The sequence below is a fragment of the Bufo gargarizans genome, chromosome 1, assembly GCF_014858855.1.
Source record: "Bufo gargarizans isolate SCDJY-AF-19 chromosome 1, ASM1485885v1, whole genome shotgun sequence".
NCBI classification, from domain to species: domain Eukaryota; kingdom Metazoa; phylum Chordata; class Amphibia; order Anura; family Bufonidae; genus Bufo; species Bufo gargarizans.
Window position 1 is genome coordinate 108,055,978 of NC_058080.1, and position 23,923 is coordinate 108,079,900.

General features: G+C 42.8%; 1 protein-coding gene across 6 annotated transcripts in view; it reads right to left on the reverse strand.

Annotated features, from left to right (window-relative positions):
* The window catches only part of SCRG1 (stimulator of chondrogenesis 1), a 249,313-nt gene extending 227,555 nt beyond the window's left edge, over positions 1-21,758 (reverse strand). For all 6 annotated transcript variants that reach the window (XR_006390368.1, XR_006390366.1, XR_006390372.1 and 3 more), the window contains exon 1: positions 21,631-21,758. The gene's annotated coding sequence lies outside the window, so the exon portion shown is untranslated. The remainder of the gene's footprint in view (positions 1-21,630) is intronic.
* Positions 21,759-23,923: the final 2,165 nt, after the last annotated feature.

Below are 23,923 nucleotides of genomic sequence, written 5' to 3' on the forward strand. Positions count from 1 at the left end.
GTGTCCACTAATTAGCATCACAGGTGTCTACAACCTTGTAATCAGCCATTGGGCCTATATATATGGCTCCAGGTAATCACTGTGTTGTTTGGTGATATGGTGTGTACCACACTCGACATGGACAAGCATGTTAAAGGTAAAGGCTATAAGACCATCTCCAAGCAACTAGATGTTCCTGTGAGTACAGTTGCACATATTATTCATAAGTTTAAGATCCATGGGACTGTAGCCAACCTCCCTGGACGTGGCCGCAGGAGGAAAATTGATGACAAATCTAAGAGACGGATAATCCGAATGGTAACAAAAGAGCCTAGAAAGACTTCTAAAGAGATTCAAGGTGAACTTCATGCTCAAGGAACATCAGTGTCAGATCGCACCATCCGTCGTTGTTTGAGCCAAAGTGGACTACATGGGAGACGACCAAGGAGGACACCATTGTTGAAAACGAATCATAAAAAAGCAAGACTGGAATATGCCAAACTACATGTTGACAAGCCACAAAGCTTCTGGGAGAATGTCCTGTGGACAGATGAGACAAAAATCGAAGTTTTTGCCAAGGCACATCAGCTGTATGTTCACAGACGAAAAAATGAAGCATATCAAGAAAAGAACACTGTCCCTACTGTGAAACATGGAGGAGGCTCTGTTATGTTCTGGGGCTGCTTTGCTGCGTCTGGCACAGGGTGTCTTGAATCTGTGCAGGGTACAATGAAATCTCAAGACTATCAAGGAATTCTAGAGAGAAATGTACTAGCCAGTGTCAGAAAGCTTGGTCTCAGTCGCAGGTCATGGGTCTTGCAACAGGACAATGACCCAAAACACACCGCTAAAAACACCCAAGAATGGCTAAGAGGAAAAAATTGGACTATTCTAAAGTGGCCTTCTATGAGCCCTGACCTCAATCCTATTGAGCATCTTTGGAAGGAGCTGAAACATGCAGTCTGGAAAAGGCACCCTTCAAACCGGACACAACTGGAGCAGTTTGCTCATGAGGAGTGGGCCAAAATACCTGCTGAGAGGTGCAGATGTCTCATTGACAGTTACAGGAAGCGTTTGATTGCAGTGATTGCCTCAAAAGGTTGCGCAACAAAATATTAAGTTAGGGGTACCATCATTTTTGTCCATGCCTGTTTCATGAGTTTATTTTTTTACATAATTCTGTTGAAGCATGGTTGAAAAACAATGTCTGACTTTCATTGGTTAACATTTATAGAATTTTAATTTATTATTACTTTTGTCAGATTAAAGTTATTTCTGTGACCATTGTGACTTTTTCTTTCATTGACCAAAGGGTACCAACAATTTTGTCCACGTCTGTATATGAGTGAAATATGAGGCACTTTTGATGTATGAGAATTAATGAGTCATGAGGTACGACTTCTGAGTAAAAAAAGGGAATGGGGTGCAAATGGAGAGAAAAGGTTAGGACCTCCTTTTACCACTCACTCTAGTCTCAATAGAGAGCTTCTCTTGCAGTTCTTCTCCATGCTGTTGGGGATGGAAGGACCTGTGATGATGTCGTCATAGGTCCTGGCAGATGCACCTTTCTAACCTGAGAACTATTCCATTTTCTGTGTAGTTCTTTTACTAGATGGTGCAGGACCTGTGATGATGATGATGCCATCACAGGTTCTGGCAGATGCATCTGTCTAATCTGGGAACTACACTATTCTCTGTGTAGTTCCTTTACCAGATGGTACAGGACCTGTGATGATGTCTTTCTGTACTGATGATAGGGACTCTGCTTGTGAGCTGGATGGGAGCCTGTATTGAATGTAATTAGGTGGCTGGGCCTTTGGTCCACCATGCTCCCCTTCCCCACGGGCCCCATAGTAGCTGTGTAGTCTGCCTCCATTGGAGGTACGCTACTGATCACATGGTTCAGGAGATGAATAGGCACTCTCCCATAAGAAACAGTAATTAGGCACTTTGCTGCTAAGACCATGGGATGTTCTTTCATGTGGATGGGCTCCACCAAGGCTTGGTAGTCTTGGCCTTGTTTACCTATGCAAGAAGTGCACCATTGCTGATGTAGTCTTGTTTCTCCCTCATCCGCATGCAATGGCTACCCATTGTTTTTCAAACGCGCCCTGTGGATGGTTGTGACTCGTGAACTGGTTTCCAGAAAGGTGGCAAAGGGAACCCCATTGATCGATAGGACATCTTGCTGGTGCGTGCTGCTATCAGCACAGAGTCTCACATACTTGGGCAGCTAACCTGGTTCTTGTAGAGTTCTACCTCCCAAGGGACGGTCCTTGGCCTCAGGGGATGCCCTTTTAAGTGCCAGCACATTCATTCCACATAGCCATGTTTGTGCCAGTACCTGCAGATAAGTCTCTTTTGCTAACCAAAGCGATCGGAAGGCAGCCTACCTGGATTCAGGGAGACTACCTGAATTTTTTTAGAACTGGAAGGAGGCCGGCTTATTTGCTGTGGGTTTTCTCTTTGTGTATGGATGCTTTCCATCTGCTCCAATTGTTGCCCAATCTTCTCCATATTTTCAGTTGGGAAGGGGGGACTTGGTCAGTTAGGGCAGTGACTGCATCTGGAAGAGGAGCTTGAGTCCTTTGCTTGACAACTTGGCTGGTTTCTGCAAGTATAGGATACAGGTTAGAATTGGATTAGCATTCTTGGCAGGTTGAGGCTTATAGTCCATCCCCAGGATGTTGATAGCTAGTTCTTTAAAGACCAGGAAGGTGGTGTCTGGGTATTGAGCAGACAGCCTTTTTACTGACTCTTTAGAGTCTATATGAACTGTTCCCACAGAGATTTATCTCTTTTTTTTTCTGTTTCAAGGGAGTCCACATAAATACTGGCACTCAGGTCTTCTTGTAGTGATAATGCAAAGTCTCAAATTGACTCTTTAGGTTGTTGTTTCTTGCTGTTAGTTTCTTGCATTTGTAGTTCAGATGCCATTCTGGATTTAAAGGTAGTGCATAGTCTCTCAAAAATTTTCTCTACAGTCTTTCTGACTGTGGCCAGGATTTGACTTCTCTTGGTGCAACACCCTCTAATTGGCCAACAAGGATTTCCACTTTTTGCTCAGAGGAAACAGGATACACCTTGAAGATGGAAAACATTTTCTCCCAAAAGTAGCTTAGTGTATGAGCTTCTCCTGTGTAGCCTGGGAGCCATTGTACCCCAAAGTAGAAGGGTATAGTTAATGGCATTGTGCATGATGTACCAGTAGTAGCAGAGTTGTGGCAGCTTGATTAAGCATCCATGTTGACATGTTAGCGAAGGGCTCTTTCAAATACACAGTCCAAAGGGAGGCTATTGTACACTTTTAAAATGAATTGCTATAGGCTACAGTAATAATTTGGGTTTAGAAATGCAGGTGCAGCACTGTAAGTGCAGTTAAGAAGCGAAGTGATGACAATGATGGCCCAAAACAGTCTGTCCACACCAGTACTCAGTATTGGTGGCCCAAAGTCTCTTCTCCAAGTGCTTTAGCAAACGTTGCTGGATAGTGGTTTCTCATGTCTTATTCAAGGTGGCGGTCTCCCTTTCACTTCCAGCAGGGTATGGATGTTTTTTCTGCCTCCCCAGGAACTTTGTATAGGCACTTTGGTTCCACTTGGTTGACGGTAGTTTCCTATAAACAGACAGGGCATTTTTTTCCCAGTCTGTGCAGGGTGTACTCAGTGATCTTCTCACTTGGTGGGGTAGAGTTACAGCACTGATGGCATGGCTTCAGTTTTAGTAGTTAACCCCTTGTGGGCCAGTGTGTAGCGTATAACATGATTCAATACAGCATCAGCAAGCAGAGCTATTGGTAACACCTGTGATGACACTCTGCTACAGATTGTGGTTGCTGAATCCATAGTACATTAATTATTAGCACAATAAAGTCTTTTTGGGGACCTCAGGACAGCACAACAGTTTGTCCAGTTTCCAATAAGACACAGAGAATAGGATCCTGTTTGTGATGCAGATTTTGAATATGCAGCGAGCCACAGGGGAGGCACAGGGCAGAGAGGATGAGAGTAGTAGTTATTGCCCTGTGATTGGTAGTGGTTTTCACAGTTCACGGATGGTAGTCCTCACTTTGGCACTCCCCATTCTTTGCACAGTGAATGGAGAGCGCCTCCTTTCTTCCCTTGGGTCAATCTCTGGTGTTTGGGGTGTCACTAATAGTGAACAGTTTGGCTGGGTGCAAGACGAGAGTGAAGAAGCAGAAGCCAACGCATGGATTATGGAGTCAATAATCAGGCCTGTTGGTTGCAATAAATAAAGTCTTTCTTTACTGGGTTCATGATAGGAGCAGTATTTGTACATACAGTTCCAAAAGGCAGAGTCTCAAAGTATATCACAGTGCAGTCTTCCTACCAATAGCAGTTTAAAGGCAGCAACAATCATCACTAAAGATGATTTGCAGTCTCTCCAAACAACCATAGGCATGCTATACTGTTCTTGCTAACCCGTTCTGCAATTTCTGAGTTGAGGGCTGCAGGTTTTAGATCCGGATGGCCAGTCTGTGTCAAAGTATGATAGGGGCCAAAGGCAATAATCCTTTCCACAGTAGTAAAGGCTCATGCCATAAATGAGCGAAAACCTTACTGATGTTATCTAACACATCCTGAATGGTTCTGGACCTTCTATAAAGTATGGTCTCTTTCCCTTAGGGAAACTCTGGTAGTAGAGTTGCTTATTTGGCAGCTATAGTCTCAGACCTAGAGGTTCTGATCTGCAGGAACTCTCACACATACATCTTTCTGGTAGCTCTGCTCAGACTAGACTCCTTAACTAACCAGGAACAGACCCAGTCCATCACCCTGGTAACCTTACCAGTCTACCAAATTTAACCCTATATATTGCTCATACATCATTATTAGAGTCACACAGTGCATAGAAAGACAAGTGCTTTTAACGACAAATCACAACTGCTAAAGAAACCTTACCCTGACTGTAACACAGCCTTTTACATCACACATACACAACATACACTAACAAACATAGTTTGCAAAGCTTAAAAAACACATACGTCCATCCAGTTCAGCCTGTAAATCTGCAAAGTTGATCCAGAGGAAGGCAGAAAACCCTCATGAGACGGAAGTCAATTTTCCTAATTCAAGGGGGGGAAATTCCTTCCCAACTCCAATCAGGCAATCAGAAAAACTCCCTAAATTACCCTTCTCCAGAAATCTAATAACTATAACCTGTAATATTATTACACTAGATACATCTAGGCTCCTCTTGAACTCTTTTAGTGAACTCACCATCACCACCTCCTCAGGCAGAGAGTTCCATAGTCTCACTGCTCTTACCATAAAGAATCCTCTTTTATGTTGGTGTAGAAACCTTTTCTCCAGACAAAGAGGATGTCCCCTTGTCATGGATCTCTGTACTGACCTCTTATATTTATATACTGCTATTGGATCGCCTCTCAGTTGTCTTTTTTCTAAAGTGAATAACCCTAATTTTAATAATCTTTCTGGGTACTGTAGTTCACTATTTCCATTTATTAATTTAGTTGCCTTTCTCTGAACTCTCTCCAGCTCTGCTATGTCTGTCTTGTTCACAGGAGCCCATCATTGTACGCATTACTCCATGTGTGGTCTGAATGAGTAATTCATAAAGTGATAAAATTGTGTTCTCATCACGTGCATCACGTCTACCCCATATGCTATATCACTATGTACAGCTGAAAGAAAACTTTCCCTGACTACTAACACAGTTGACTACAACACACATACACCACATATAAACCCCCCCCCCCCTACCTTTACATATATCAAGCCATTCAGTTTTGTTTCACTTCAGTGCCCTACAGAAATGGTGGTGATATGGGATGTCTACCTGCACTAAACAGAATCATGTTGCGTGGAGACAGTGGTGTAACTATAACTGACTGGGACAAAGCTAATTTTTGAACAGGCCCTTTCCCCAGCAACCACTTCTTCCCATGCAACCCTCACTCCCACGGCTAGTCAAGATAGCTTTCTCAGACCAGGCCAGAAAGCCACTGCATCCATTTCCTACATCTATATACTGTAAGTGTCATGGAACCATGAACCAGACGTACAACAAGAGATAAGTGGAAATAAGAAGGCTTTATTGAAAATAAAGCTGTAAGGCAAAAGTCCAAACTGATGGCTAAACCGAAGCAGGGTCTTGCGAAGCCAGAGGTCAGGAACCAGAAGGGTAGTCAGACGAAGCCTGGATCAGGAACCAGCAGGGTAGTCAGACGAAGCCTGGATCAGGAACCAGCAGGGTAGTCAGACGAAGTCAGGATCAGGAACCAGAAGCAGCAGCAGTCTTAGAAGCATGTGAACACAGGAGGACCAAGCAAGGAACTGAAGCCACAGACCTCCTATATATATGAGCTGGGCATCCAGCTCCTCCCAGTGGGAAGGAGAAGCCGCAGGGTGGGAGGCTACGAGAAACCCAGAAACCAAGATGGCCGCCAGCACATGTCAAACGAAGGAGAACAGCAAGAAGGTAAGACCATGACAGTACCTCCCCCTCAAGGGCCCCTCCTCCGCGGAGTAAAGAACGGTTTCTGAGGGAAGCGTGCGTGGAAGGCTCGGAGCAAGGCAGGAGCATGGACATCTGCGGAGGGAACCCAGGAACGCTCCTCTGGACCATAACCACGCCAATGGACCAAAAACTGCACCCGACCGCGGACCAGGCGTGAGTCCAGGATATTGCTCACCTCATACTCCTCACGATTGCCCACTTGGACCGGACGAGGCCGAGGAACCGAGGAGGTGAAACGATTACACACCAGTGGCTTCAACAGGGAGACATGAAACACGTTGGAGATCCGCATGCCAGGAGGAAGCGCAAGGGCATAGGCTACCGGGTTTACCCTGCGAAGCACTCGGAAGGGACCAACAAAGCGAGGCGCCAGCTTGGGAGTGGGCACTCGAAGGTTGAGGTTGCGGGTGGACAACCATACGCGGTCTCCGACCTGGTAGGAAGGAGCGGGCGCTCGTCTGCGATCAGCCTGGAGTCTCTGGCGCTGCGCAGAGACCTCAAGGGACCTCTGGATCTGTACCCAAGAAGCACGTAGGACGGAAAGGTGATCCTCCACAGCCGGAATATCCTGGGGAGAGAATACCTCCGGTAACACGGCAGGTTGGAACGCATAATTGGCCATGAAGGGAGACGTCCCAGAGGAAGAGTTCACCGCCGTGTTCCTGGCAAACTCAGCCCAAGGCAGGAGGTCAACCCAATTGTCTTGGTGATCGGAGACATAGCAACGAAGGAATTGCTCCAAGGCCTGATTGGATCGTTCTGCGGCCCCATTGGACTGAGGGTGGTAGGCCGAGGAGAAAGAGAGATGAATCCCCAACTGGGAGCAAAAGGCTCGCCAGAACCTGGACACAAACTGACTCCCCCGATCCGACACAATCTCCTTGGGCAAACCGTGCAACCGGAAGACCTCCCTGGCAAAAATCGAGGCCAACTCTTGTGCAGAGGGTAACTTCTTGAGAGGAACACAGTGGCACATTTTGGAAAACCGATCCACAATCATGAGAATGACCGTATGGCCTCGGGATGCAGGGAGGTCCACAATGAAATCCATCCCCAGGTGTGACCATGGACGCTCCCCGGTGGCTATGGGTTGCAAAAGGCCCAACGGAAGGTGCCGAGGGGACTTACTCTGGGCACAAACGGAGCATGCCGCTACATATGCGGCGATGTCGGAACGTAGAGAAGGCCACCAGAACAGACGTGAAACAGCCCAGGACAGCTGATTCTTTCCAGGATGCCCCGCGGCCTTGGAGTTATGGTAGGTTCGCAACAACCGAGTGCGCAACTCCTCAGGCACAAAACATCTGCCGTTGGGTCTCCCAGAGGGAGCACCAGATTGAGCCGCCAAAATCTGCTCACCCAGGGGAGAGGTCAGGCTGGTGCGAATGGCGGCCAGGATCTGATTCGGAGGTATGACCGAAGTCGGAATCGACTCCTCCCCGGACAGCTCGGAGTACTGCCGTGATAAGGCATCCGCTCTGATGTTCTTGGAACCGGGTAGGTAGGAGACCACGTAATTAAAACGTGACAAGAACAGAGCCCATCTGGCCTGACGTGGTGTCAATCTCTTGGCCTCAGAGAGGTAGGTCAGATTCTTGTGGTCCGTCAGGATGAGAACCGGAACCACCGAGCCCTCGAGCAAGTGCCTCCATTCTTTAAGGGCCTGCACGATGGCCAATAACTCCCTGTCACCAATCTGATAGTTGCACTCCGCGGAAGACAGTTTCCAGGAGTAAAACCCACAAGGAAGCAGAGGACCCTCTGGTGTTCTACGCTGAGACAGAAGGGCGCCTACTCCCGTCTCAGACGCGTCCACCTCGAGGACAAAAGGCAACCCAGGGTTGGGATGCGACAGAATCGGAGCCGACACGAAGGCGGACTTTAGAGCCTCAAAAGCTCGGATGGCCTCGAGCGGCCAGACCTGGGGATTACTGCCCTTCCTGGTCAGATCCGTGAGGGGCTTGGCTAGCATGGAAAAGTCCCTGATGAACTTCCGATAATAATTGGCGAAGCCCAAAAAGCGCTGCAGGGCACGAAGACCACTGGGCTGGGGCCACTGTAAGACAGCCGAAACCTTCTCAGGATCCATTGAGAACCCCTCAGCGGAAATGATGTAACCTAAGAAGGTTACCTGGGATCGGTGAAATTCGCATTTCTCAAGCTTACCGAACAGCTTGTTCTCTCGTAACCGTTGCAACACTCGTCTGACATCCAGAATGTGGGCCTCCATGGATTCAGAATATACCAAGATGTCATCCAAATAGACCACCACACACTGCTGCAACAGGTCACGGAAAACATCGTTGATGAATTCCTGGAAGACTGCGGGCGCAGCAACAGGTGTCGGGGTAGACTCTGGCGCAACAACCGGAGCGGCAGTAGGAGCGGGCCCAGGAGCGACAATCGACCCATCGGCAACGGAAGCTAAATGAGCCGTGCGTTCAAGCAGGGTTTGCAACGCCACAGCGAACCGACCCAACAGGTGATCCTGCTGATCAAGTCTGGCAACCAGCGTAGGTAGCGAGGATGGCCCTGTACCGTCAGAATTCATGGCTTGGTCCTAATGTCATGGAACCATGAACCAGACGTACAACAAGAGATAAGTGGAAATAAGAAGGCTTTATTGAAAATAAAGCTGTAAGGCAAAAGTCCAAACGGATGGCTAAACCGAAGCAGGGTCTTGTGAAGCCAGAGGTCAGGAACCAGAAGGGTAGTCAGACGAAGCCTGGATCAGGAACCAGCAGGGTAGTCAGACGAAGCCTGGATCAGGAACCAGCAGGGTAGTCAGACGAAGTCAGGATCAGGAACCAGAAGCAGCAGCAGTCTTAGAAGCATGTGAACACAGGAGGACCAAGCAAGGAACTGAAGCCACAGACCTCCTATATATATGAGCTGGGCATCCAGCTCCTCCCAGTGGGAAGGAGAAGCCGCAGGGTGGGAGGCTACGAGAAACCCAGAAACCAAGATGGCCGCCAGCACATGTCAAACGAAGGAGAACAGCAAGAAGGTAAGACCATGACAGTAAGCTATGTCACTGTATATACTGTCATTGTATAATACTGTTGAGGGGGCCCTGACAATAAAAGCTTTCAATCCTCCTCCCGGATGGGATCTTTCTGAGTTTGGGCCCAGTAGCTGCCACTTCCCATGTTTCCACTATAGCTACACCCCTACATGCAGCATGAAATAAGTATTTGATCACCTACCAACCAGCAAGAATTCTGTCTCTCTTAGACCTGTTAGTTATTCTTTAAGAAGCCCTCCTACTCTGCACTCATTACCTGTATTAACTGCACTTGTTTAAGCTGTATAAAAGACACCGGTCCACACACTCAATCAATCATACTCAAACCTATCTACCATGGCCAAGACCAAAGCGCTGTCTAAGGACACCAGGGACAAAATTGTAGACCCACAGAAGGCTGGGATGGGCTACAGGACAATAGGCAAGCAGCTTGGTGAAAAGGCAACAACTGTTGCAATTATTAGAAAATTGAAGAAATACAAGATGACTGCCAATCTTCCTCAGTCTGGGGCTCCATGCAAGATCTTGCCTCGTGGGGTAAGGATGATTCTGAGAAAGGTCAGGAATCAGCCCAGAACTACATGGGAGAACCGTTTCAATGACCTGAAGAGAGCTGGGATCACAGTCTCAATGATTACCGTTATTAACACACTACGCCATCATGGATTAAAATCCTGTAGGACATGCTAGCACATGTCCAGGCCCATTTGAAGTTCGCCAATGACTATCTGCATAATCCAGAGGAGGCGTGAGAGAAGGTCATGTGGTCAGATGAGACCATAATAGAACTTTTTGGTATCAACTCCACTCGCTGTATTTGGAGGAAGAAGGATGAGTACTATCCCAAGAACACTGTCCCAACCGTGAAGCATTGGGGTGGAAACGTCATACTTTGGGGATGCTTTTCTACAAAGGGGACAGGACGACTGCACCGTATTGAAGGGAGGATTGATGGGGCCATGTATTGTGAGATTTTGGCTAACAACCTCCTTCCCTCAGTAAGAGCATTGAAGATGGGTCGTGGCTGGGTCTCCAAACCTGAACCCAATCGAAAATCTTTGGAGGAAGCTGAAACTCTATGAAGTCCAGCAACAACCCCGAAACCTGAAAGATCTGGAAAAGATCTGTATGGAAGAGTGGGCCAAAATCTCTGCTGCAGTGTGTGCAAACTTGGTCAAGAACTACAGGAAACGTCTGACCTCTGTAATTGGAAACAAAGGTTTCTATACCAAATATTAAGTTCTGTTTTTCTATCATATAAGCATACTTGTACTTATTTCATGCAGTAAAATGCAAATTAATTATTTAAAAATCATAACTTTTTTTTAGATTCTGTCTCTCACAGTTAAAGTGCACCTAGGATAAAATTTACAGACCTCTCCTTTCTTTGTAGGTGGGAAAACTTGCAAAATCGTCATTTTCCACACTGTATATATGAATCAGGCCTTACACAAAATATAGGGTAGTACTGCTTGCTCCCCCAAAGTACTTTTGTCCACAACGAAAGCCTGACCCAAATCAGTGCCATTCTTACAAAATGATATCTCCACTAGTGTTGAGTGCGAATATTCGAATAGCGAATATTATTCGCGAATATCGCCACTTTGAGAATTCACGAATATTTAGAATATAGTGCTATATATTCGTTATATCGAATATTCAGCATTTTTTTTCCATCTGAACACGATTCCTCTCTGCTTCTTGCTTGTGGGGCAATGAGAAGGAATCAATGTCAAGTTCCCAACAATACTTAGTGCACCAATCAGTAATCTGTAGTCAGACCTGCTAAAATGTGAAGAAAATGTTCTAATCACTGCCGATTAGCGCAATCATGAATATATTGGAGCACTTGACTCTATCTGCATATGAAGTTATTGTTATGTTCTGCCGTGCCAACCATTTTCTCCAGTCTCAGTAGAAACTCATGAAACTTCTAACAGCTTGAAAAAGGTAGCCAAAGTGACCCACGCCTGTATTTCGCGTTACGAATTTGCATTATGCGATTTTTAGATTGCATATTTTTCGCATTCAAAAAAAAAAATCTCGAATTATCAAAATTCGCAAATATATGACGAATATTCTACAAAATATTAGTGAAATATTGTGAATTCAAATATAGCCCCTGCTGCTCATCACTACTCTCCTTGAGGTTAGCCAGATAGCCAATATACCACGCTGTATTATATTATCTAGACTGCTCACACGGCCTGCCAAATCACACATACACTACTCACACTATAACACTGTGTGCAACTTCAGAAATCTTACCCTTATCGCACATGGCAGTTACAATACAGCACCTCTACAGTGCCAGGTCTCGCCTGGTGTTGTTCGGTGCCCTTGTAGAAGAAGAAAAGTGACAAAGAACATTTAGTACATCAGTTGCACTAGGTGTGACTGGAAGGCTACATCGCCTTTCCCAGACACAAATCAAGAAGTGGTTCTCAGCAGAAGCAGCGAGTGGGCCTTCATACATATGGTATTGATACAAAATTTATTTTTTTTCCCCTTAATTATGCTAGATGAATGGTGTCAGGCTGGGTCCACAGATATCAGTTGTGTCCAGCTAGTTTTATTTATTTTTTGTTTGTTTTTTGGAGAGCCAGACATAACGGATATGTGTATGTGCACAGTGCACAGGTCTGGTGTCTATAGACTGATAGCTCAGGACAGAATATTATATATATATGAAACCAATTTGTACTGTATATGATGAATTTGACTTTAATGGATTGATGTTGTGTGGACTGACATTGCAGCACGCAATGTTTTTCTTATTAGCACTATTTCATATCCAGCATCACAACTACATAGAAAACTCTGGGATCATTTCTAGCTTCAGTTTCCCTCTAGTGTTTTCTGCACTACAATGGCGGGAAACTGAGCAGGATCGCTGAACATATGTGAAGGAACCCTTACTGCATTGTACCAGGATGATGCTTCTGTATCTGCAACATACCCATTATTCACCAAACCTGCGCATTGTTATATCTAGCGAAGCTGTGGGTGACCCCATACAATCCTTGCAGCGGTTCATACAGGCATAATATGACATTACGTGAAGCCCATTCAAATAAATGTTTAATTTTGCAATACACTACCAGAAAATGAAAAAAGAACACCTGGACAATTTAAGGCAATTTAGTTGAGATTGACAAAGTATAAATTGGACCGTAGAAATTAGCATAATTCTTGAAATTCGTTTGATCTCCAATTCACAGAATTTTTCAAAAAGTTGATTCTACACAAATCAAATATACTGCAATACTGTAACAAGACAGAAAGGCCAGTTCTTCTTACAAAAGAACAATAGTACTGAATGTCCAAGTCTCACGAAAAAAAAATATATTTAGAGAGAGGTAGATATAGAGATCCATCTATATTGAGATTCAGAATCCATCTCAAACTTCACAAAAAATTCACATTCTAACAAACCCAAATTTCTCTGAGCAAATCACAGAGAGAGGCACACATGTGAAATTTTTCTGAGTGGGACATGCAAGCCAGTTCTCCTCCTAAAAGGACAAGAGTAGTGAACTTCCAAGTATTACAATTCTCCTTCCAAAAAGACAAGAATACTGAGTTTTTCAAGAGAAAATTGCCCTGGTTAGCTGAGTGGATTTGGGGGTGCTCTTTCTCAATAGGAAAACCACCTAGTGTGCATGAGGAGTATTGGAGCCCAGTCAACGTTGTCCTGCATTTGTGGGAAGCATATATACAAAGTAACATATCTTATATCTGCTGGCATCAGATAAGCTTAGTGATTTTTTCTTTTTGGAAGAATAGTTAATTTGCATACATTTGAGTTTGTAGGAAAGATATTAAAATTAGCTTTCCTTCCAAAAAGGAAAAATCACTAAGCCTTTCTGATGCCAGTAGATGTACGATATGCTAATTTTCATATATTTTTCCCAGAAATGTAGAGCAGCATTTACCTGGACTACGATAATTCTTGTGCATACTAGGTGGTCTTTCTGATGAGGAGAGCACCCTAAGAGCACCTCCCAAAGCCACTCTGCTAACTAGGGCAATTTTCTCTTGATATACTTAGTAGTAGGGATGAGCGAAGCGAGCTTCGGATCATAGATCCGAAGTTGCTTTGCTCAGAACTTTGTTTTAATGCTGTACGGAGATCCGTTTCCATATAGCATTAAAATATATGAGCTCCGGAAAAGTGAAATGAGTTATCACCGAAGTCTCGTGGGACTTTGGTGAATAACTTCGGCATTTGATTATTAAACTTGAAAACCATTTTAAAATAGGTATCGGAAGTCGGCTTCGGTACCAACTGGTACCTCGCCTGAAGCTGACTTTGGAACCAAGTTTTAAAATGGTTTTCACGTTGAAAAATGAAATTCCAAACTTATTCACTGAAGTCCCGCAAGACTTCGGTGATAAATTTGCCTCGCCGGTGCCCTATATTGTAATGCTGTATGGAGACGAATCCCGTCATCGGAGGTTTGAGGTTTTCTAGTACCCAGTGAAGCTGATCTCTTGTCTGACTACCCGTGTACCATACCTTGCCTGTCTACCGATTCTGCTACTTGCCACCTGCCCCGACCTTGGAACTGTTTCCTGGACTATGCACTTACTTAGTCCCGCCATGACCTTGGAATTGCTATCTGGAATATGCACCTAGTCAGCCTGCCCTGACATTGGACTATGCTTTTTGCCTGAGGCCTTGGTGCTTTGCATCGGTATCTCTGACCCCCTTAAGTTGGTTGTCATCTACACCAGGACTACTCCAGGAGGTAGCAGTCTGGTTGATTCCCTGAAGCGAAGTCTAGATCCATGTACTGGGGTTAAAGGGTAAATACCAGAGAACTGCCGAGACAATGCCTTTAGGTTTAACCCAATGACCAATGCTTTCCAAGACATTTTCACCAGAAATCTGCTATAAATACATTGATAAATCTGCCTTTTTAAGTTGCTATATATTCATGAAGTGTTCTACAGTATCTTCTTGAATATGTTTCAAGTGCACGTGCATTAGAATTATATTAATGGAGTCAAGCTATACTTTTTTTTTTATTCAATTTGAATGTTTCCATGGTATAGAAAAGGAAATAAAATAGAAGGCAAGGAATAGACCTGGCAAAGAAACATAATGGTCGACACTAGGTGAAAATACTGATCCAAAAGAACAAAAAAGCTTAAAAAGTCAATGTAACAATCACAGTAGAAAATGTGCATAATTGGTTATTAAAGTCATAGAAAGCCATGCCAATAAAGAGTCACAAAACCCATAAATAAGGGGGCCAGAGCAACATGATAAAAATGAGAAGGGAAATATGAGGGTTAAAGTCATAAATCTCCCCCTAAGTATCCCAGGTGTGTCATGTAGTTTGGTAAGATATTGCCAAGAAATGTTATCAGGTGCTCATCTCTTTCAGATAGAAGTTGACATGAGAATCTGAAGAAGGTGCAATAAGTGTCTTCACAGCAATAAGAACATTAAGGAGCCTGCTGGAGAACCATGGTTTTTTAGAGGAGTGTGGAGGATGCATTAGAAAGGCGGGTAAGGGAGTCAATGGGAACGTTGTAGAGAAGGCAACACAAAGTACACAAACTGCAGAGCTTTTCACACTACACACACTCACAGGTCTTTTTTTTATATCAGGTACTGACATTTTATGCAACAGTTACATCACCCGGGGTAAGTGAGGGACACTGGATGGGTGATGAGACCGTTAATACGTTTGTTTACATTTGAATGAGCTATTATATGTGGTTCCTGGTCTACCTGGGGCACTACTGCTATGCACTTCACTAGGCTCTTTGCCTGTGTATGGAAGCCTGCTGTAGTATCTATTTCCTTCATTTTCTGTTACTAACTTGGGGCAACGTTTACACTTGTGTATTTATGTATTTAATTACAGTTGCTGCTTCCCCTATATGTATTCACATTTATCGGTCCCCCTCCCCCTGTGCTTCTCTTTTATACCTGTTTTAGGGCTCCTTCACACTTGCGGCAGGACGGATCCGGCAGGCTGGTCTCCCTGTCGGATCCGTCCTTCCGCTGTTTCGCCGTATCGCTGGACCGCCGCTCCGTCCCTATTGACTATAATGAGGACGGGGGCTGAGCTCCGGCGCAGCACGGCGGTGCATGGCGAAAGCCGCCGGACTAAAAAGTCCTGCATGTCCGACTATTTAGTCCAGCGGCTTTCACCGTGCACCGCCGTGCTGGGCCGGAGCTCAGCCCCCGTCCCCATTATAGTCAATGGGGACGGAGCGGCGGTCCGGCGATACGGCGAAACAGCGGAAGGACGGATCCGACAGGGAGACCAGCCTGCCGGATCCGTCCTGCCGCAAGTGTGAAGGAGCCCTTACTCCATCCAATGATGTAAGACTCCATTATATGTGTTTTATTGTGTTGTTCTAATAAAGTATATATTTTTTGCTTACATATGGTTGCTTTTTCTTTGGTAATCTGGGTATGCACATAGTGTTATAGGTTGTGATTGAATCAATATATGTGGCCCTCATAAGTCATCTGTTTAGTTTTTTTCCCCATATATATTTGGACAGAGAAAACATTTTTCTAATTTTTGTTCTGTACATTACCACAATGGATTTTGAACAAAACAATTCAGTTGAAGTTCAGACTTTCAGCTTTAATTCAGTGGGTTATACAAAATGATTGCATAAAAATGTGAGGAACTAAAGCATTTTTTTAACTCAATCGCTTCATTTCAGGGGCTCAAAAGTAATTGGACAAGTTAAATAATTGTAAATAAAATGTTGGTAATGACTGCCTGAAGTCCTGAACTTATGGACATCACCTGTCGGTGTGTTTCCTCCTATTTTAATGCTCTGCCAGGCCTTTACTGCAGCGGTTTTCAGTTGCTGTTTGTTTGTGAGACTTTCTGTCTGAAGTTTAGTCTTTAACAAGTGAAATGCTCTATTGGGTTCAGATCAGGTGACTGCCATTCAAGAATATTCCACTTCTTTTCTTTCATAAACTCCTGGGGTTCTTTGGCTTTATGTTTTGGGTCATTGTACATCTGTATTGTATATGAAACGCCAACCAATTAGTTTGGCTGCATTTGGCGAGATTTGAGCACACAGTATGCCTCTGAAACCCCCAGAACTCATCCGGCTGCTTCTGTCCTGTGTCACCTCATCAATGAACACTAGGGACCCAGTGCCACTGGCAGCCATGCATGCCCAAGTCATCACACAGCCTCCGCCGTGTTTTACAGATGATGGGGTATGCTTTGGCTCATGAGCTGTACCGTGTCTTCACCATACTTTTTTCTTTCCATCATTCTGGTAGAGGTTGATCTTGGTTTCATCTGTCCAAAAAATGTTCTTCCAGAAGTGTGCTGGTTTTTTAAGATTTTTTTTTTTAGCAAAGTCCAATCTAGCCTTCCTATTCTTGAAGCTTATGAGTAGCTTACACCGTGCAGTAAACCCTCTGTATTTACTTTCAGGCAGTCTTTTCTTTATGGTAGATTTGGATATTGAAGCACCTATATCCTGGAGAGTGCTGTTCACTTGGTTGGCTGTTGTGAAGGGGTTTCTCTTCACCATGGTAATTATTCTGCGATTATCCACCACTGTTGTCTTCCGTGGGCGTCCAGGTCTTTTTGCATTGTTGAGGTCACTAGTGCTTTTTTTCTTTCTCAGGATGTACCAAACTGTAGATTTTGCCACTTCTAAGGCCTCTTTCACACTACCATTTTTTGTTTCCGTTTTGCGGGACGTTTTTTGCGTTCTGTATACGGTCTGTATACGGAACTATTCAATTCAATGGTTCCGGAAAAAAAATGGAATGTACTCCGTATGCATTCTGTTTCCATATTTCCGTTTTTCCGTTTCGTTGAAAGATAGAACATGTCCTATTATTGCCCGCAAAGCACGTTCCGTGGCTCCATTCAAGTCAATGGGTCCGCAAAAAAAAACTGAACACATACGGAAATGCATCCGTATGTCTTCCGTATCTGTTCCGTTTTTTCTGAACCATCTATTGAAAATGTTACGCCCAGCCTAATTTTTTCTATGTAATTACTGTATACTATATATGCCATATGGAAAAACAGAACAGAACAACGGAACGGAAACGGAAACACAACGGAAACAAAAAAACTGAACGGATCCGTGAAAAGCAGACCGCAAAATACTGAAATAGCCATACGGTAGTGTGAAAGAGGCCTAATAGTGTAGCAATTTCTCAGATGTTTTTTTCTGTTTTTGCAGATGAAGGATGACTTGTTTCACCTGCATGGAGAGCTTCTTTAACCCCATGTTTACTTCTCAGCAAAATCTTCAAAATGTAAGCACCTCACCTCAAATCAACTCCAGGTCTTTTATGTGCTTAATTGAGAATGAAATAATGAAGGAATTTGCCACACCTGCCCAAAAAAACAGCCTTTGAGTCAATTGTCCAATTACGTTTTAGGTTAAAAAAAATATAATAATTGTGTCAGTGTCCAAATATATATGGACCTAACTGTATTTTATGATAAGTAAGTAAATTAAAAGATCCCATATACTCCTTATTTTTGTGGGATGTAAACTGATGCAAATTAACATCAGCCTCTGGCAGTTCACTTCTGTTTTTGAAAGCCAGAAAAAATGTGTCCTACTACAGACTCTTATTCTTCTCATAAGACAATGAATAGTGAAATAGGACTGTGAATCCAACCATTTCAGGCCTCATTGTAATAGGGAGAACTTGAAGATTGGCAGGGGAAAAAAGGCACGTTACAAATGTAACAGAATAAAAACAGCCACATTTGAAAAAACGCTATGACAAATGCTTGAGTTAATGGTATATTGTTTTTACAAGCATTTAAAACACTGAAAAAAGGACAGGAGGATTATTATGAAGGGACTTTTTGAAGTCAGTTTTTCTTGAGTCTGCGAGGACTCCAGTTGTTATAACACCCCTGTGAATCTGTGATATTTGTGCGACATTGCTACAATGTATTAGCTTCTTAAAGAGTCACTGTTATTTCACATAATTTTAATTTAATTTATTGGAGAATGGTATAAATAGCAAACTTCTAAATCACCTGATTTAAAAATATGCCTACATCCACCAGAAAAAGCTGTAAAGTCATGACCACTAGGGGGCACACTTCCACCTAATTTGCAGTCCACTGCCTGTTGTCAGGCAAGATCCATCTCTAGTGACAGAAACATAGATGAAGGCTCACAGGGGGCATGTCAAAGCTAGCTGAGCTTCTGAGACTGATAAAAGAACTGCTTCTACATAGCATTTGAAAATTATATGAGCCTCCTGTGTGCCTGTAAGGGTCCATTCACACGTCCGTTGTTTGTTTCCTGATCTGTTCCGTTTTTTGCTGAACAGATCTGGACCAGATCTGGACCCATTTATTTTCAATGGGTCCTGAAAAAAAATCTGACATTGTGCTGTCCGTTTTTTTTCAGGACCCATTGAAAATGAATGGGTCCAGATCTGGTCCAGATCTGTTCAGCAAAAAACGGAACAGATCTGGAAACAAACAACGGACGTGTGAATGGACCCTAAGTGTGATTTCCTGATCTGTTCTGTAAGCTCTGGAGCTGAACACAAAGATCGTGGGAAGTAAGAGAAAGGATGTCACTGCAGTACAGTGCTGGTAGAATTCACAGAAGGGATGTGCCCCCTTTACCTTAGTGAAATGCATCTAGCTGTGCAGCTAAAACAGGAATAATGTGGCTGAAAGAGACATTAGGGAAGCCGAAAAAAAGGACTTGCTCCTTCACAGATATGATTGTACAAAGAAGAAAAGCCATTAAGCAAACTTTTTTGGAAAACTCAGGTAGGATTTAAATCTGGCCTAAACCTCATTAACTAGTCACTTGGCTAGTTTTAAAACTGGAGTGAGCGGCGTAAAATCACAAAAGTCACAAAAACCCTGTATGCTTTTCTCTGTAAATTTTCATAGAAACTGCTCTGCCTAGTTAACCTGGGGAGGGAAGTGTTGGGGATGTGACTACTACAAAGGTGGAGCAAGAAATATTACTGTGCAAATCAGGCTGGGTTTGGTTACAAAATCCATCAGGACATTGATGAAAACAGGAAGTTCTGCTTGTAAACATCTTGCCAGGGTGCAGTGAAGCTGATAAAAGAGTAACGAACGAGTAAAATATAGAGTCAGAATCAATTATTAAACCAGAGAAACCCTTTAAATCAGTTTTATGCTTTAACCACGTGTATCTCATCTCCACAGATTCTGCACCATTATCACTGTGAGCCAAAACTATTGATATTGCTCTGATGTATTCTCATCTTGATTACCCTGTGGCTCTCCAGCTGTTGTAGAACTACAACTCCCACCATGCCCTGCTGTTGGCTGATATCTGTAGGCAGTGTGGGAGTTGTAGTTTTGCAACAGCTGGAGAGCCTCAGGTTGGTCATCCCTGGTCTACACTCTCTAAACTCTACTCTGAATGCAGCTCTTCTATCTGTCCAATCACTGTGACACTCTCCTTTCCTCCTTCATCTCTATATACCTGAGGCTGGGTTCACATATACTCAGCCATTCATTTCTATTTCCCTGTGATGTGGTGCAAAAACTGCTAGATCTGATTCCATAGTTTTCTATGGGATATTTATAGTATCCAGCACATGAGTTTTCATGTTGAATGTCTCCTAGAAAGCTCATTCATTTTGTTTAAATTGTTAATTCACTTTTTACTCTCTAATGTCTGGGGGGGGGGGGGGGGGTTCATTGTGAACTGTTAAGTGCCCCAAAAAAATCTGGTGCTATATAAAGATTCTTATTTTGATTAGGATTATTATTATTATTATTACAGGGACATTACAAGTAACTATGGGTCCTCCTAGCAAAACTGTAAAACCAGGCACCAATCTTAAGGCAAAAATCTTATAATTAGCTTGGTTTTCCAAACTCACAGTCCCAGTGGTTGGTACAGCACAGGGATAGTGTGCACATAGATGTCACAGTACATAGATAATATCACAATACATGTATTTTTCACAGTGATGTCACAGTTCAAGACTAAGGTACACAGTGACATCACAACAGTGATAACTCACATAGTGATGTCATCATGTATGGTGACATCACTGTGAATTATCACTATTGTGATGTCACTGTGTGCATTATCCTCATAGGGCGTCATCACTGTGTTTACTAGTAGTAAAATTATTAAAACTATTAGTAAACACAGTGATGATGCCGTATAAGGATAATGTGCACAGTGATGTCACCGTTCAGGACTAATGCACACAGTGATATCACAATAGTGATAATTCACATAGCGAGTGATGTCACGATAAATGTACAGTAAACAGAGTATAAGGATAATGTGCACAGTGATGTCACAGCATAGCACTAATGCACACAGTGATATCACAATAGTCATAATTCATATAGTGAGTGATGTCACTATAAATGTACAGTAAACAGAGTATAAGGATAATGTGCACAGTGATGTCACAGCATAGCACTAATGCACACAGTGATATCACAATAGTGATAATTCACATAGCGAGTGATGTCACTATAAATGTACAGTAAACAGAGTATAAGGATAATGTGCACAGTGATGTCACAGCTTAGCACTAATGCACACAGTGATATCACAATAGTATAAGCATAATGTGTCCAGTGACAGTGTCACAGCAAAGAGATCAGTGTCCTGACAGCGTTGTAATTATACAATGATTTCACAGCACAAAAGGATAGATAAAGGTCACCAATGCATACTGTGACATCACAGCACAGAAAAGAAAAATATGATGACGTCACCATGCCGGTAAAATGAACACATGATGTCACACCACAGAAATAATGCAGCACATCATCCCCCCTCCATAGACATGGCTGACTGCACATATCTCTGGAGGTTTGGAGCTTGTATGTTTCCCTATTCTGTATATGGCTGATTAATCACTTCTTCTGGGCGTCAGACCAGTAACCTGTACCTGGAGCAGGTGCAATGAGCTGCAGCCTCAGGAGTAACCACACTCCCTAATAAATTCCACATTTATCGTCAGGTTTCACATGAACACATGAGATTTGCAGCATAATTATCAGCTGAGATCAGCTTGTGATGATTAGAAACACATCTTCCCCAAACAGGAATGATCATAAAAGTCTCCCCCTCCTTATAGTTGGCTGTTGGCTATTAGACTGCCCTGTGCTTACCTTGGAGCACAGCCACTCATTGAGAGAGAGATAAAGAGGGGCTGTGAGATACAAGACTGGCTGTTCCCCTGGGATCCATGCTGGGATGAGGGGGGTGCAGATATGTTGGCTGCAAACCTGTGAAAGCAAAACCCTGCTTGCCTATGGTGGCAGAGCATCCGCATTCCTGCTGCTGGGATAGGATGGGGAAGAGCAGAGAGCTGCTGATTACACCAAGTCAAGAGCAGGATGGCTCCGGGCCGTCTGATCTGACGTCAGCTTGTCTATAGGCCCGGCCTCTAATCACTGCCAGATGGCACCTATAGGGAGAGCATATCTATCAGATATAGAAATAGGGGGGGGGGGGGGGGGGGATATTATACACCTTAGGAAGGAAAGAATCCAGAATAAGTGGACTGATCACCCCTCTGTAAGGTATCTGGATGGTGCCACCTGAATGGCAGGAAATAAATGGTTGTGTATACTGCAGGTCCTGTTCTTCTTCTCTCTCCTCTTCCTCTTATTATTATTATTATTATTATTATTATTATTATTTGTATTATTAGTACTTGGCTAGCTTTACAATGCCCCGTGTATAGTGCAGAGTTATATCTAACATTTAATGCTCCAGCATTGGGTATTCGATGAAATGCGTTGTGGTTTATTATTAGAAATGAATGATGATAATAATAATATTGTTTAGTATTATTAGTACCTGGCCTGCTTTACAATGCACACTGTATGGTGCAGCTTTATTTTAGCTTTGAAAGCTTCAGTATTGGTTATTCTATGAAATGTATTGTTTATTATTATTATTGATATTATTATTATTATTATTATTATCATCATCATTATTATATTGTTATTGGTATTATCACCACTTGGCTGGTTTTACAATGCACACTGTACACTGCAGAGTTATATCTAGCATGTAAAGCTTCATTATTGGTTATTCTATGAAATGTATTGTTTATTATTATTGATATTATTATTATTATTATTATTATTATCATCATCATTATTATATTGTTATTGGTATTATCACCACTTGGCTGGTTTTACAATGCACACTGTACACTGCAGAGTTATATCTAGCATGTAAAGCTTCATTATTGGTTATTCTATAAATGCATTGTGTTTTTTTTATATAATTATTATTATATTGTTGTTAGTATTATCACCACTTGGCTGGTTTCACAATGCACACTGTATACTGCAGAGTTATATCTAGCATGTAAAGCTTCATTATTGGTTATTCTATAAATGCATTGTGTGTTTTTATTATTATTATTATCATCATTATTATTATTATATTGTTATTAGTATTATCACCACTTAGCTGGTTTTACAATGCACACTGTATACTGCAAAGTTATATCTAGCAAGTAAAGCTTCATTATTGGTTATTCTATAAATGCATTGTGTGTGTGTTTTTATTTATTATTATTATTATTATCATCATCATTATTCTTATTCTTATATTGTTATTAGTTTTTTCACCACTTGGCTGGTTTTACAATGCACACTGTACACTGCAGAGTTGTATCCAGCATGTAAAGCTTCAGTATTGGGTATTCTATGTTTATCAGATGAACAAATGTCTTCCAACCAGACGGTGATTTTTTCTGATACAGATGTAGCAGACCTGACCTTTGTATTTAACTCTTGAGGGCAATGACTCTCTGAGGTTTGCCTACTATCCTATGTTAAAACACAGCTCACACAAGGAAAATATCCAAACCACTGCTGCCTCTATAGCCAATATGAAGAACCTAAGAAGCGCCATATTGTTTCTGTTCTATAGAAGGGATTCAATTAAGTGCATTTTAGTTTCAGAAGAATAAAAGACTGAAGATTATAATACAAATGCCTGTGCTGCCATACATGTACTACTATGTAGACTACATACATGTGATTGATTTCCCTTCACTTCTGGTATAGAACCCCCTCAGCACCAGATGGCTGATAACAGGGAACAATAGACTGTATACAGGGAATACTGTGCAGAGAATAAAATATACACTTCTGGTTACTTCTACACTGGGAATTAATTCTCAAGTTGTTCCATTTACAATTAGTATGTAATGCTCTCATGATTGAACTATGTCTTATTGTAATTGGATGTTATATTTTCTTTGGATTTTTGGCAATTATATTTAAGTATTTTTTTTCTAGCCCGCAGGATACAAAAGACTTTTACCTATGTTTCTCTTCAATAGGACACACACATTAGATATATCTTTGACCCCCATCTAGACAATAATAACAAATTAACAATAATTGGCCACTCCAGGGGGCATGGGGCAGTCTGAAA